Here is a 9,995-nt window from a genome sequence, read left to right on the forward strand (position 1 = left end):
GTGTAGTTACAAATGTGATGTTTCTTTAAGAAGTGAAAATAAAATGAAGACGACAACTTTGAACGATCCATTAGTGCGTCACTTTATTCAAAGATTATTTCAATGAACACAAAAAAATGTTCCTTTATTCTAAATTGATATTGTTTGATTTTCCCAAAAAATACACTATTATTTGCAGCATCATCTTCCCTGTATGTGTATGTGTGTGAAGCTATAGCTATGATCTGATTTCACCAACCATAGGATGAACTCTGGAGAAGGTACAGGCCCCGTGTACTCTCATACCATCTTCGCACTCACTAATCCTTCTGCAAAAGAAGCTTTATGTGTCCATAATCCGTCTCGTTATCACCGTCCAATATTAAACCAACAGCTATGTGGAAGTAACAAGTCCAGACAGAACTCTCGGGGTGTTCAAAGTACTTCTTGGAAATGTGGTGAATCAGTAAGGATGAGGAGGCAGGATGAGGTAGAATGAACTGTGCTGCATGGACCAGTGAAACGTGAGGATTCTCCTGTGACCTATGTATCAAATTTAATAGTATACTTTTTGAGAATATTGTTACTGTTAGGTTGGAGGTACTAGTACACTGCATATATCACAGTTTTAGCCGTACCACTTAAAGGTACTGTGTTGCATTGTGCTTAAACCGGACTAGACATTTTTTCAAAGTGTATAAAAATTCACCACGTGTGGTGTTGGACTGTTAACCATGTTGACATGTGACCAAAGATACTGGGGTACATTAGCACTGATATCTTAAACACTGCACTGCTCACAAAACACTGCATGCTAGTGTTTGCATGTCAACAATTATACTTTGAAGCAGAAAACTAGAAATCGCCCAACACAGTGAATAAGTTTCATATATGAATAAGAAACACATTAGCTAACACTAGCACATCTGTGTTAGCATTCTTCATTTCCCATAAATGTTAAAATGTTGGTACATTTCGTCAAAGAACAGAAAACAAGGACATTTCATTAAGACTTTATTTACATGTTTACATTACAGAGACATGTGAAGCATTAAAAAGCAGCTCCTACTGTCAGAGATCACACGCATGTCCTGGTCAAACTATAAGCTATAAAAGAAAGATGTCTACACAGCGTGTGGGCAGCTGGTTGTTATATGCATCTCGTGTTCATGAACTGTTCCCCGACATGTCCTGACCTGGTCTAAAAGGCTGCAAGAGAGAGAGAGAGACAAAGTCATTTAAAAGCTGTTACACAACGAAGCCCGAGCACAGCCTGAAAAACACAACCACAACACTGAAACCAAGAATGTGCTGATTTTCCTCTAAAAGCAACAAAGAAACACTTATTGATATCTGCACACTTTTAATAAATCATGCAAACATTAATGTAGGTCCGGTCAGAAAAAGACTCATGTTTCACAACAATATAAAAATGTCTCATTTAAAGACATATGGACAGAGCTGAAAGAAGACTGACATCGTCCTCGTCAGCTGTCTTTTTTAATTTATTGTTTTTAAGGAGATCCTGTAACACGTCTCCGTAACTCACAGAAACAAAAACAACAGTAGGAGCTTTAATAATAGAGTATAAAAATACTCCCAAAGATGAAATAAAAACACGTTAGACGGCCGAATCTCACGCTTCACACAGAGCTTCTATTAATAAGTGTAAGAGTTGAAAGAATTGACAGTCACGTGAAATGACAGCAGTGAGGTTTTATTTAGACACGTAGGACACATCAGAAGGAAGAGAAAAAACTTCTATATTTATTCAGAAGAAATTGAAGTATCTATATGAACAAACGTGGCGTCCAGATTCACCACAGTCGGTTTGAATTAAACAAATAATTCCACAAACTGAGATAACACAGGAGGGTGAATCGAAGTTTACATCAGAATATAATATAAAACAACTTGTGACAAATAGTCTAAAAATAGCACAACTGGATCATCTGGAAATATCCAAAAACACACGTGTGTGTGGATTAATGGAGCACATTAACCAGTCGGAAAACTGGGTTTGGAGAAAAAATGGTGAATTGAGTCACACGAGACTGCTGGGCAGGTCGTAACAGGCTCTGTACAGTATGTCGAGCTGCAGTGCTGTTCGGTAGCTTGGCTTAAATCTGAGATGCAGCATATTTCAGTATCGTGTCGGTTATAACGAGCGCCGGCTTTGTTAAATGATCTAACAGGAACTTCACACACGATACAAATTCTGCTCTTCGCTCCGTTTCCACTAGAAGCACATTGTGAAGGCTAAAACAAAAGCATCACAGCCACCACAGATGAACAGAGCAGCATGAAGCTACAATACCAAGACAGTTCACTGAGACAGGAATTAGATGGAAGTTTATTCATCTCAGACAGCTCCAGTACTGGGACAGAGTTTTAAGCTTTAAATCGCACCCTCTATTTCACATTTAAGGTAATCGGCGCCAAAGAAGGATCGCAGCTCTGAACGTTCTTCATGAACACACGTCAGAGGACGCCTGTTCAGTTTGAACAGAAAGTCGAAGGTGCCTCGTCCAGGTCGGCGCGCACATGTGGATCCTGCAGATCCACATCCACTGCAGATCCTGCAGGATTTTCTGCTTTAAAAGAAAGAATGAAACGATTCAGTGTTTACAGCATGACTGTTCAGTTTATCTTAATCAATAAAATACTTCTGTACTGATACCTGTTAGTGTTTAGAAAATAAAAGCTTTTGCTTTAATAACATTCTGAAAAGATTTTCACATTATCGCTCAACAGGAAGAGTTTTTACGACTTTTATCGACTCCAGCTTCAGAGGAAAGACTGAAATACAGGACAAGTCATTTTTACCGTTATAAACAAAGCTCATAATCACTGTTATGTTGTAATAGGAGGCTGCACTGATTCATAGAAGCAAAAGCCTCAAATTGTGTCACAGACTTGATCTCATCCAGATCCAGCTGATGCATCGCTCTCCCACCACCAAATATGTTTCTGATATTATCTCCCCGACCAATTGAAATAAATATGTTAACAAAAAGAAATGATGAGCACAGCTTTCTGGTTCGTGTGCTTCAGCATGTTTTCCTTCAAACGTACAAAAACCACCAAAAACACACGACGATGATGATGATGCACAGGAGGGTTACACGTTGACTCATCGGGGGATTTCCAGCCTTTCTTTAAATGCAAAGTGACCTGCAGCTGCCGCTCGTCACTACCTGGCTCTTTATTGGAGGAGCTTTTTAATGCACAGACGTGCGGCTGCGTGTGTGTGTGTGTGACTGTTGACATACTGTGGGCGACTCTCAGATTAATGAGGTTCGTTAGTCTGTAGTCTGGTTAATCTGCTGCTGTAATGCGGCTGTGCGTAAAGCTCCTCTAAACTTGCCTCGTTCACACAGGCTTGCGCACCAACACACCCAGACAAACGACAAGTGATGCTGAAAATGCACCGGTCCATCCCACCAGCGCATTTCAAAGCCGCCCAGATGGCAGACAAAACAGCGTACAGTTTGGCAGTCGGTGCCCAGACCGGGCGAACAGAAATGAGAGAAACAATGAAAGCTCTGGACGTGCCCCAAATTCTAAATCTTTGGCCAAGCTGCAGAGCCGAGGAGAGCCTCAGCAATTCCAGCTACGCGGCGAGAAAATCGGCCCCAGGTGTGCAACAGTTAGAAAAAAACAAAAAAATGCCCTCTGCTGCTCTCAGATGCCGTGGGTAGCGAGCATTGGCCGGCACGAGAGGACCCACGTGGAGCTGCGACGCCATCTTGTTTCACCGACAGACTTGGAAGGGGCAGCGATCCCCTCTGCAGTATGGGGAACACACACACACACATCACATCACAGACGTGTTGACAGATAGTGTAGGAAGCACACTGGTTATTGATGAATGAGCTTCTCCCGCCTGCAGCAGAGAGCGGCTGTGTGTCGAAGGGAGTGGCAGAAAAAAAGCTGCAGATTGGCGAGCGAGGCTGATGCAGAGGGAAACCATCCCCGCTGCCACAAAGAGGCTCATCGCCAGCCGTCTGTCGCCTACGTCGATGCATTTTCACAGCGTGCCGATCGAGCTTTCTCACTTTTACTCTGAAATAAGCTGACTCGATTTTCACGAGAGGGTTTAGGCATAACCAACGGACCGTCCTCACAAACCCACACCAGGGTCGGCCTTCAGCAGTCCGTCTTAACGGAAAGTTCGTCCACATTAAACAGGATTACAATCAACTGTTGCCATTCCCGGCTGAATTTTGCAAGTCTGGAGACTAAAACTAGACTAGAGTAAATCCCTGGGATTGTGTGGTGCAGCAGCTTTGCAAGGCACGCGTTATTCCAGACCACCACTCCAGACTCTGCTGTGGAAAAGCAAGCACAGAAACACATTTTCTATAAAGATCCTAACATAATCTGGGTGATGGAGCAGCTTATCGTAGCTGGTACATGCCCAGCAGTCACACTGTAAGTGTCTGTCCTCCATGTCTGGCTCAGCTTTGGGGACACAGTGTACAGACAGTGTGCAGAGGAGCCGAACAATGGACGACACAAGCCTGCGGCTCCTTTGGAGCTTAGCGGCTAGGCGCTAACTTGCTCCAGGTTAGTGTGCGCTCACTGAGCTGAGCGAATCAAAAGCGATTTGGAGGCAGAGAGAATGTAAAAGAAGAGACGGGGCTCACAGAGGCGTTACATAAGACAGCAGGGTTCAAGCTACAGTCCATGTTGGTTCATCAACAACACGATGAAAGGTTCTTCTGATCGGAGGCAAAGCACTGAGAGGGTGAAGCTCAACACATCGGTATATTATACCACATAACTGTCAATGCAAGAAACACAAGTGAAGTGGAAACCGTTACACTGAAGCATTTACTAATGAAAATGAGTTTAGCATTAGGGTCACCACCGTACATCGACCCTGCTAATTACCTTGCTAAAATATGAAACGCACAAATCTAGCACTGAACTTTCTGCATGAAGGGGAGTATCCATGGAGATAACTTATCATCGATACCCTGCTACGCTCCATTAATGCCACAACACGGTGGAGTAGGAGTTCAGGCAGATATCGAAGAATCAGGTAGTCAAAGAGCTGCTGCTGTTCTGCAAATGGGTATCGCGAGAGCGACCTGCAGGGTGGAGTGGATGTGCAGATCTCACCCATTAACCAGCAGCTGGGTGAGAAATGAAGCTCGTGCAACAAAAGCCACCACGTGCCTCTATGACCAAGTCAGCAGGTAGGATCCTCGTTACTATCGATGACAAAGTGTCGCAGCTAGACACCAGAGTCCAATCAGAATCGACTCAGCAGCTGCACCGTTCATTCATGGATCGCGGTCGGTGGTGGTATCATCGTAGTTTAGAAATGCCCCGGCGATGGCTGCTAGCCGCCTGCCAGTGTTTTCACGTTGTCACCTTTGCTTTGCGTTGGCACGCGCGAATAAGCGTTAATGTTGGCGAGGGTTTGCTGAGGTCAAGCACATCATGTACAGAGCTGTCATAGTCACGCTCTCGACATCCCTCTGTGCTGCTCTCAAGTCACGGACGCCGAGCAAGTATCCAGGCCTGCTGCAAAAGGGCTGCAAGACTTATCACTGTGCACAAGACGAGACTGACACCATCGCCACGGCATTAGCACCATCCATCACAAGCTGCTCAGCAACACCTATTGGCTTTAGCAGGAACATGTACTGGTTTTAGCGAGCATTGTTAGCTTCAGTGCTCCACCTGAAGCTGTTTTTAAAAAATTAGTAACTAACAGTAAGTATTAGTCATTATTAGCCATTACAGCTCTGAGTGGGCCCTCTTTTTCAGACCACGTGACACGAAAACTCAAACACAGAATCCTGCGGAGATTCATCAACATGTTACTTTAGCGTAAAGCTTTTCTATGCGGTCCAACATGGTGCTTGTGGTCCATACTGCGAGAATCGAGCCTCAGCTGTAACAAGATGATCGCTTCCTGTCACCCCTCTGCACACCTTTAGCTCAGGCGGCCTCAGCTCTGTCACATGACTTCAATAAAGCGTGCACGATGCTACACTCCCATCAACTGAAGCCCAGATATTTGACCAGCTCTACTTGATTTCATGTGCTGTGAAGAAGCGAGGCGGCAAAGCGGGCAGACGGGAAGAGCGAAAACTCCAGGTAACAACATCATGCCAGGGTGTGAGTCAAGCTGTGAAGTGTGACATGGTTAACGCCTTAGCTCACTGCGCCACGGCCCCCCCCCCCCCCCCTTCGGTCGCCATTGTTGGAGGCAGGAAGGTGCGGGAGATAGCGCTGCCTGTGCATCTCTCTCAGCTCCCGAGAGCCTAACCCGTGGACATGAAAGCACAACGTCACAAGTTAGGGTCTCAGGGATGGAGAAAGACGCGTATCCTAAACGAACTCCTCTCCCTCGTTGCACAGCTGCTTTGAACCCTCTCGGAAATCACTCGTATTCCTGCGCAGGAATAACCTCCGTGTGCTGGACTTGCTTATAAGTCAAATGAGGACTCAGAGCGTCTCCTGCATACAGAGTGAGCTCTGCCTCGCACAGCCTCAGAGGCAATGCATTAGCTGCAAGCTCCACAGCCCCCTATGCATTCGTGAGCATACAACAAGTGCAAGCCTCAGCCAGACACAACACTGGCCAGCCCCCCTCCCTCAACTATCTCTCTCCCCCTCCCCCACCTCGGCTGAACAATACAGCACTTTGAAAAATGCCTCCTGCCATCAGGTACAGAGCCTGCTGCCGTACTGTATGTCCAAAGATCTGCTTCTGTCCTTTAGTAACCATTACTTGCAGGAGATGCAAAAGACAAAAGCCCCGCGTGGATGCATCGGCTTCAGCATTGAAATTTGCGCCAGACCAGCGCAGCATCTCACAGTCCATCTCACACGATGACTTGCATGCTCGTCCGACCGACATGCCTTTTGCCTGGTGCAACAAAAATCGTTTGGCGACCGCTCAGTGCTTACAAGTGCACATCCCTGTTCAGCACAAGCTTCCCAATCCTCCCGAGAGGCTGCGCAGGGAAAAAGACAAGCCTGATGACAAAGCTCTACAGTTCCTTCTTGCTACCATGGTGGTCTAAAGCGTAGGAAACAGATGGGGAGCGGAGAGGAAGAGAATTTGTTGGTATCGACTCACCCTCCCCTTTGGATCCAGGATGCCCCAATCGCTCGCTGCTCTCCGAGCTCACTGCCTGCTCAGGGAGGGGAAGAAAGAGGAGACAGAGAGAAAGAAAGCTCAGATTTAAACTTACAGCACGCCAGCAAGGCTCCGCTAACGCTCAGAAAAAGAGATTTCCTTTCATTTTATTTGAAGAAAAAATGATGAGAGCGGTACAAAGTCGAGGCCGGTCAGTCCTGCTGGAGCTCAGGCGGAATAAATAGCGAGCGGCACGGAGACGAGAAAGATGAGGATGGGTGGTAGGACTGAGCCGGAATGAACCATGTGCACATTCCCTCTCCCTCTATCACTTTGCTCTTGCTGCTCTCTCTCTCACACACACACACGCACGCAGTCCGGTCAGGACAGTCGCTGAGACCGTTTCCAGGAAAACAAAGCACTGCAAGGATGCACTAGTTAAGGTTAGGTAAGACAGGTAGGCGAGAGGCAGCGAGAGAAGGAGGTAAAAGAAGAGAGCTGAGCCTCAGAATCAGCGCTCACAGCCAGTGAAGCATGCCAGCTTCTGCCTCACCGACGTGAGGAGGGGCGAGAAAGGGGCGGGGGGTGTGCGCACACACACACACACACACACACACACACACACACACACACACACACACACACACACACACACACACACAGCCTCTACTTACTTTGTGTCCAAACCTGCAGGTCTCGGGCGCAGGTTGGTGACAAAGGGGGAGGACGTGCACGCACACCCAAGTTAAAGGACAAAAACCAATGTGCCTGCTGATCTCTTGTCTCGCTCCGCTTTCTCTTTCCAATCACATGCAGAGGTGGAAAGGAGGGAAGACAGGAGAAAAAGAAAAAGCATACCTCCCTCTCCCTTCTCTTCCTTCCCAGAGAGTCTCCCTCAGTCTTTTTCTTTCTCCTGCCCGTGCTGATCGAAGGAGAACGAGAAGAGAGGGAGAGATCATCCATTAATTTGCCTCACAGCTGTAATCGCTTACAGCCAGAGGCCCACTTTTCCTCTGTATCAGACAGGGTGGGGGGTGGGGGGGTTAGGGGCAGGAGAAAGTCGTCCTTTTCTCCTTTTTTTCTCCCACCTCGCTGTTGTCCATTTTCCAAACAGAAAACAAATCCACTCTTTTGCTGGCATGCAAAGAAAAACCAACAAAAATCCACTTTTCCAGTCTTTCTGTCTGCTGTCTTATTCTGCGCCTCACACCAGCCGACCTCTTTCACACTATCCTCTCAGAGAGAGAGAGAGGGGCCATAGAAACATTGCTACATGATGTGCTTTGGCTTATACAGGCTACATTTAATCTCCACTGGCTCCCCCAGGCTTTGGTATGGAGAGAGAGGGAGAGAGAGTGAGAGGGAGGGAGGGAGGGAGAAAAAGAGGAGAGATGATGGGGGGAGGGACAGATGGAGCGAAACGAAGGAGAGCAGCGACCTACAACTGGCTGCAGGCTCAAATCAGCGACGGGCCCGAAGAGGCTGGGAAGGAGAGAGGAAAAAAAGGAAGAAAAGAAAAATCCCCGAGACCACACTGCCCTCTTGCTTTCCTTCTGCGAGCGATCGACCGCCTGCGTCTGCAGCCCGGCTAATCTCCCGTCACGTCGTGCTGCTTCTCAATGCAGCTGCAGTAGAAAACCGAGCATCTGGATCTACAGCACGATCCACCTCTGTAAGCCAGCCGTTGTGAAAAATAATCATGCTACATATTTTACAGTCTCCCCGTTGACACGTTCGCGTACGTGTGCACGCGCAACACACACACACACAATGCAGCAATCCTCATTTATCACCTGCTTTGTGTCCAGATAGAGCCAGTCTTCTGTCAGGTGCTAATATTAGCCTGCTTTGATGGTGAGAGCCTGCAGCAGGCAGACAAAGGCGCACACGCATGCACGCTGAGGCGTGTAGGCTCAAACACAAGTATGGTTAAACTTCACACGCGTGTGGATAAATGTGCAAAAGCCAAAATAATAAACCACCTGGCTAATGAAACTTTGCATCCAGCTCAGGTGCCACCGATTTACCCATCCCATTCCGCTCTCTCCAAGTATTTATTATCTGCTGGTAACGGCCAGGAATCTGCACCCGGCCAGCCAAGCGGTACGTCAAGAGAGACCCAGATCTGTCAGGCTGTAGCCCACGCGCACGACAACAAAGCAGCAGGACTGCAAACAAACCTGCAGCAGGTCTGCAGAGCCAGAAACAAACACGGCCGCTGGGTGGGGCGACGACGGGCATGACGCGCTCCCGACCGGAGAACTTGACTGACACCTGTCACATCGGACCATCGCAGCTGAGGTCGGGAGGTCGTTGCTATGGCAACGGGATGGCGAAAAGAAAGGTTCAGGAAGAGGACGTCTGACCTGTGCTGACTGGATTTCTGTGAAAATCATCAATGTTCAACTGGAAACAGTGCATAAACATTTTGCAGTAATTAGCACCGTCAGGAGATTTTTCTGTGTGATGTCAGTAACCTGATGGCGTGCTGGCCCGGAGCAAAGCTGGCCGAGAGTCGTTCTGCAGCAAAGGCAGATGCAAACATTAAACGTTGTGTGAAATGTTGCTAAACTACTCACCAACACAGTAAAGATGTGAGATAACTTTACGCACAGGAAAATGCTGAAAACCAATAATGAACGTGCTCGTGAGGAGCACTCAGCAGTGAACACAGCTCACTCAGAAACCATCCACAAATGCAAGTTTGAAATCTCTCATGCATAGAAAACACATAAATAAATATGATTCAGAAATGGAAGCACTTTATTTACTGGAAAACTCCCTGTGGTCTCACTAATTACAACATCTTTGGAAATTACATATGCTGCATTCTGTGGCCTGAGAGCCAGTGATGCTCAATGACGTACACAATCTGTGGAGCGATACATCTGCAGCGTTTCTTTGTCACTGAAGG

General features: G+C 47.1%; 1 long non-coding RNA gene across 3 annotated transcripts in view; it reads right to left on the reverse strand.

The window, feature by feature from the left end:
• Positions 1–980: 980 nt before the first annotated feature.
• The window catches only part of LOC147313848 (uncharacterized), a 124,849-nt gene continuing 115,834 nt past the window's right edge, over positions 981–9,995 (reverse strand). The window contains exons 4-5 of one of the 3 annotated variants that reach the window (XR_015124566.1): positions 7,082–7,136; positions 981–2,570 (exon numbers count right to left, since the gene is read on the reverse strand). This is a non-coding gene — a long non-coding RNA (uncharacterized LOC147313848). Of the gene's footprint in view, positions 2,574–7,081; positions 7,137–9,995 lie in introns of all 3 variants that reach the window. The other 2 variants (XR_015124565.1, XR_015124567.1) reach the window with 2 other exon arrangements.

Source organism: Aulonocara sp. 'chitande type north' Nkhata Bay, linkage group LG14 (assembly GCF_057382095.1).
Source record: "Aulonocara sp. 'chitande type north' Nkhata Bay isolate Kocher_YH1m ecotype deep benthic linkage group LG14, A_spYH_male_GT1.1, whole genome shotgun sequence".
Lineage (NCBI taxonomy): Eukaryota > Metazoa > Chordata > Actinopteri > Cichliformes > Cichlidae > Aulonocara > Aulonocara sp. 'chitande type north' Nkhata Bay.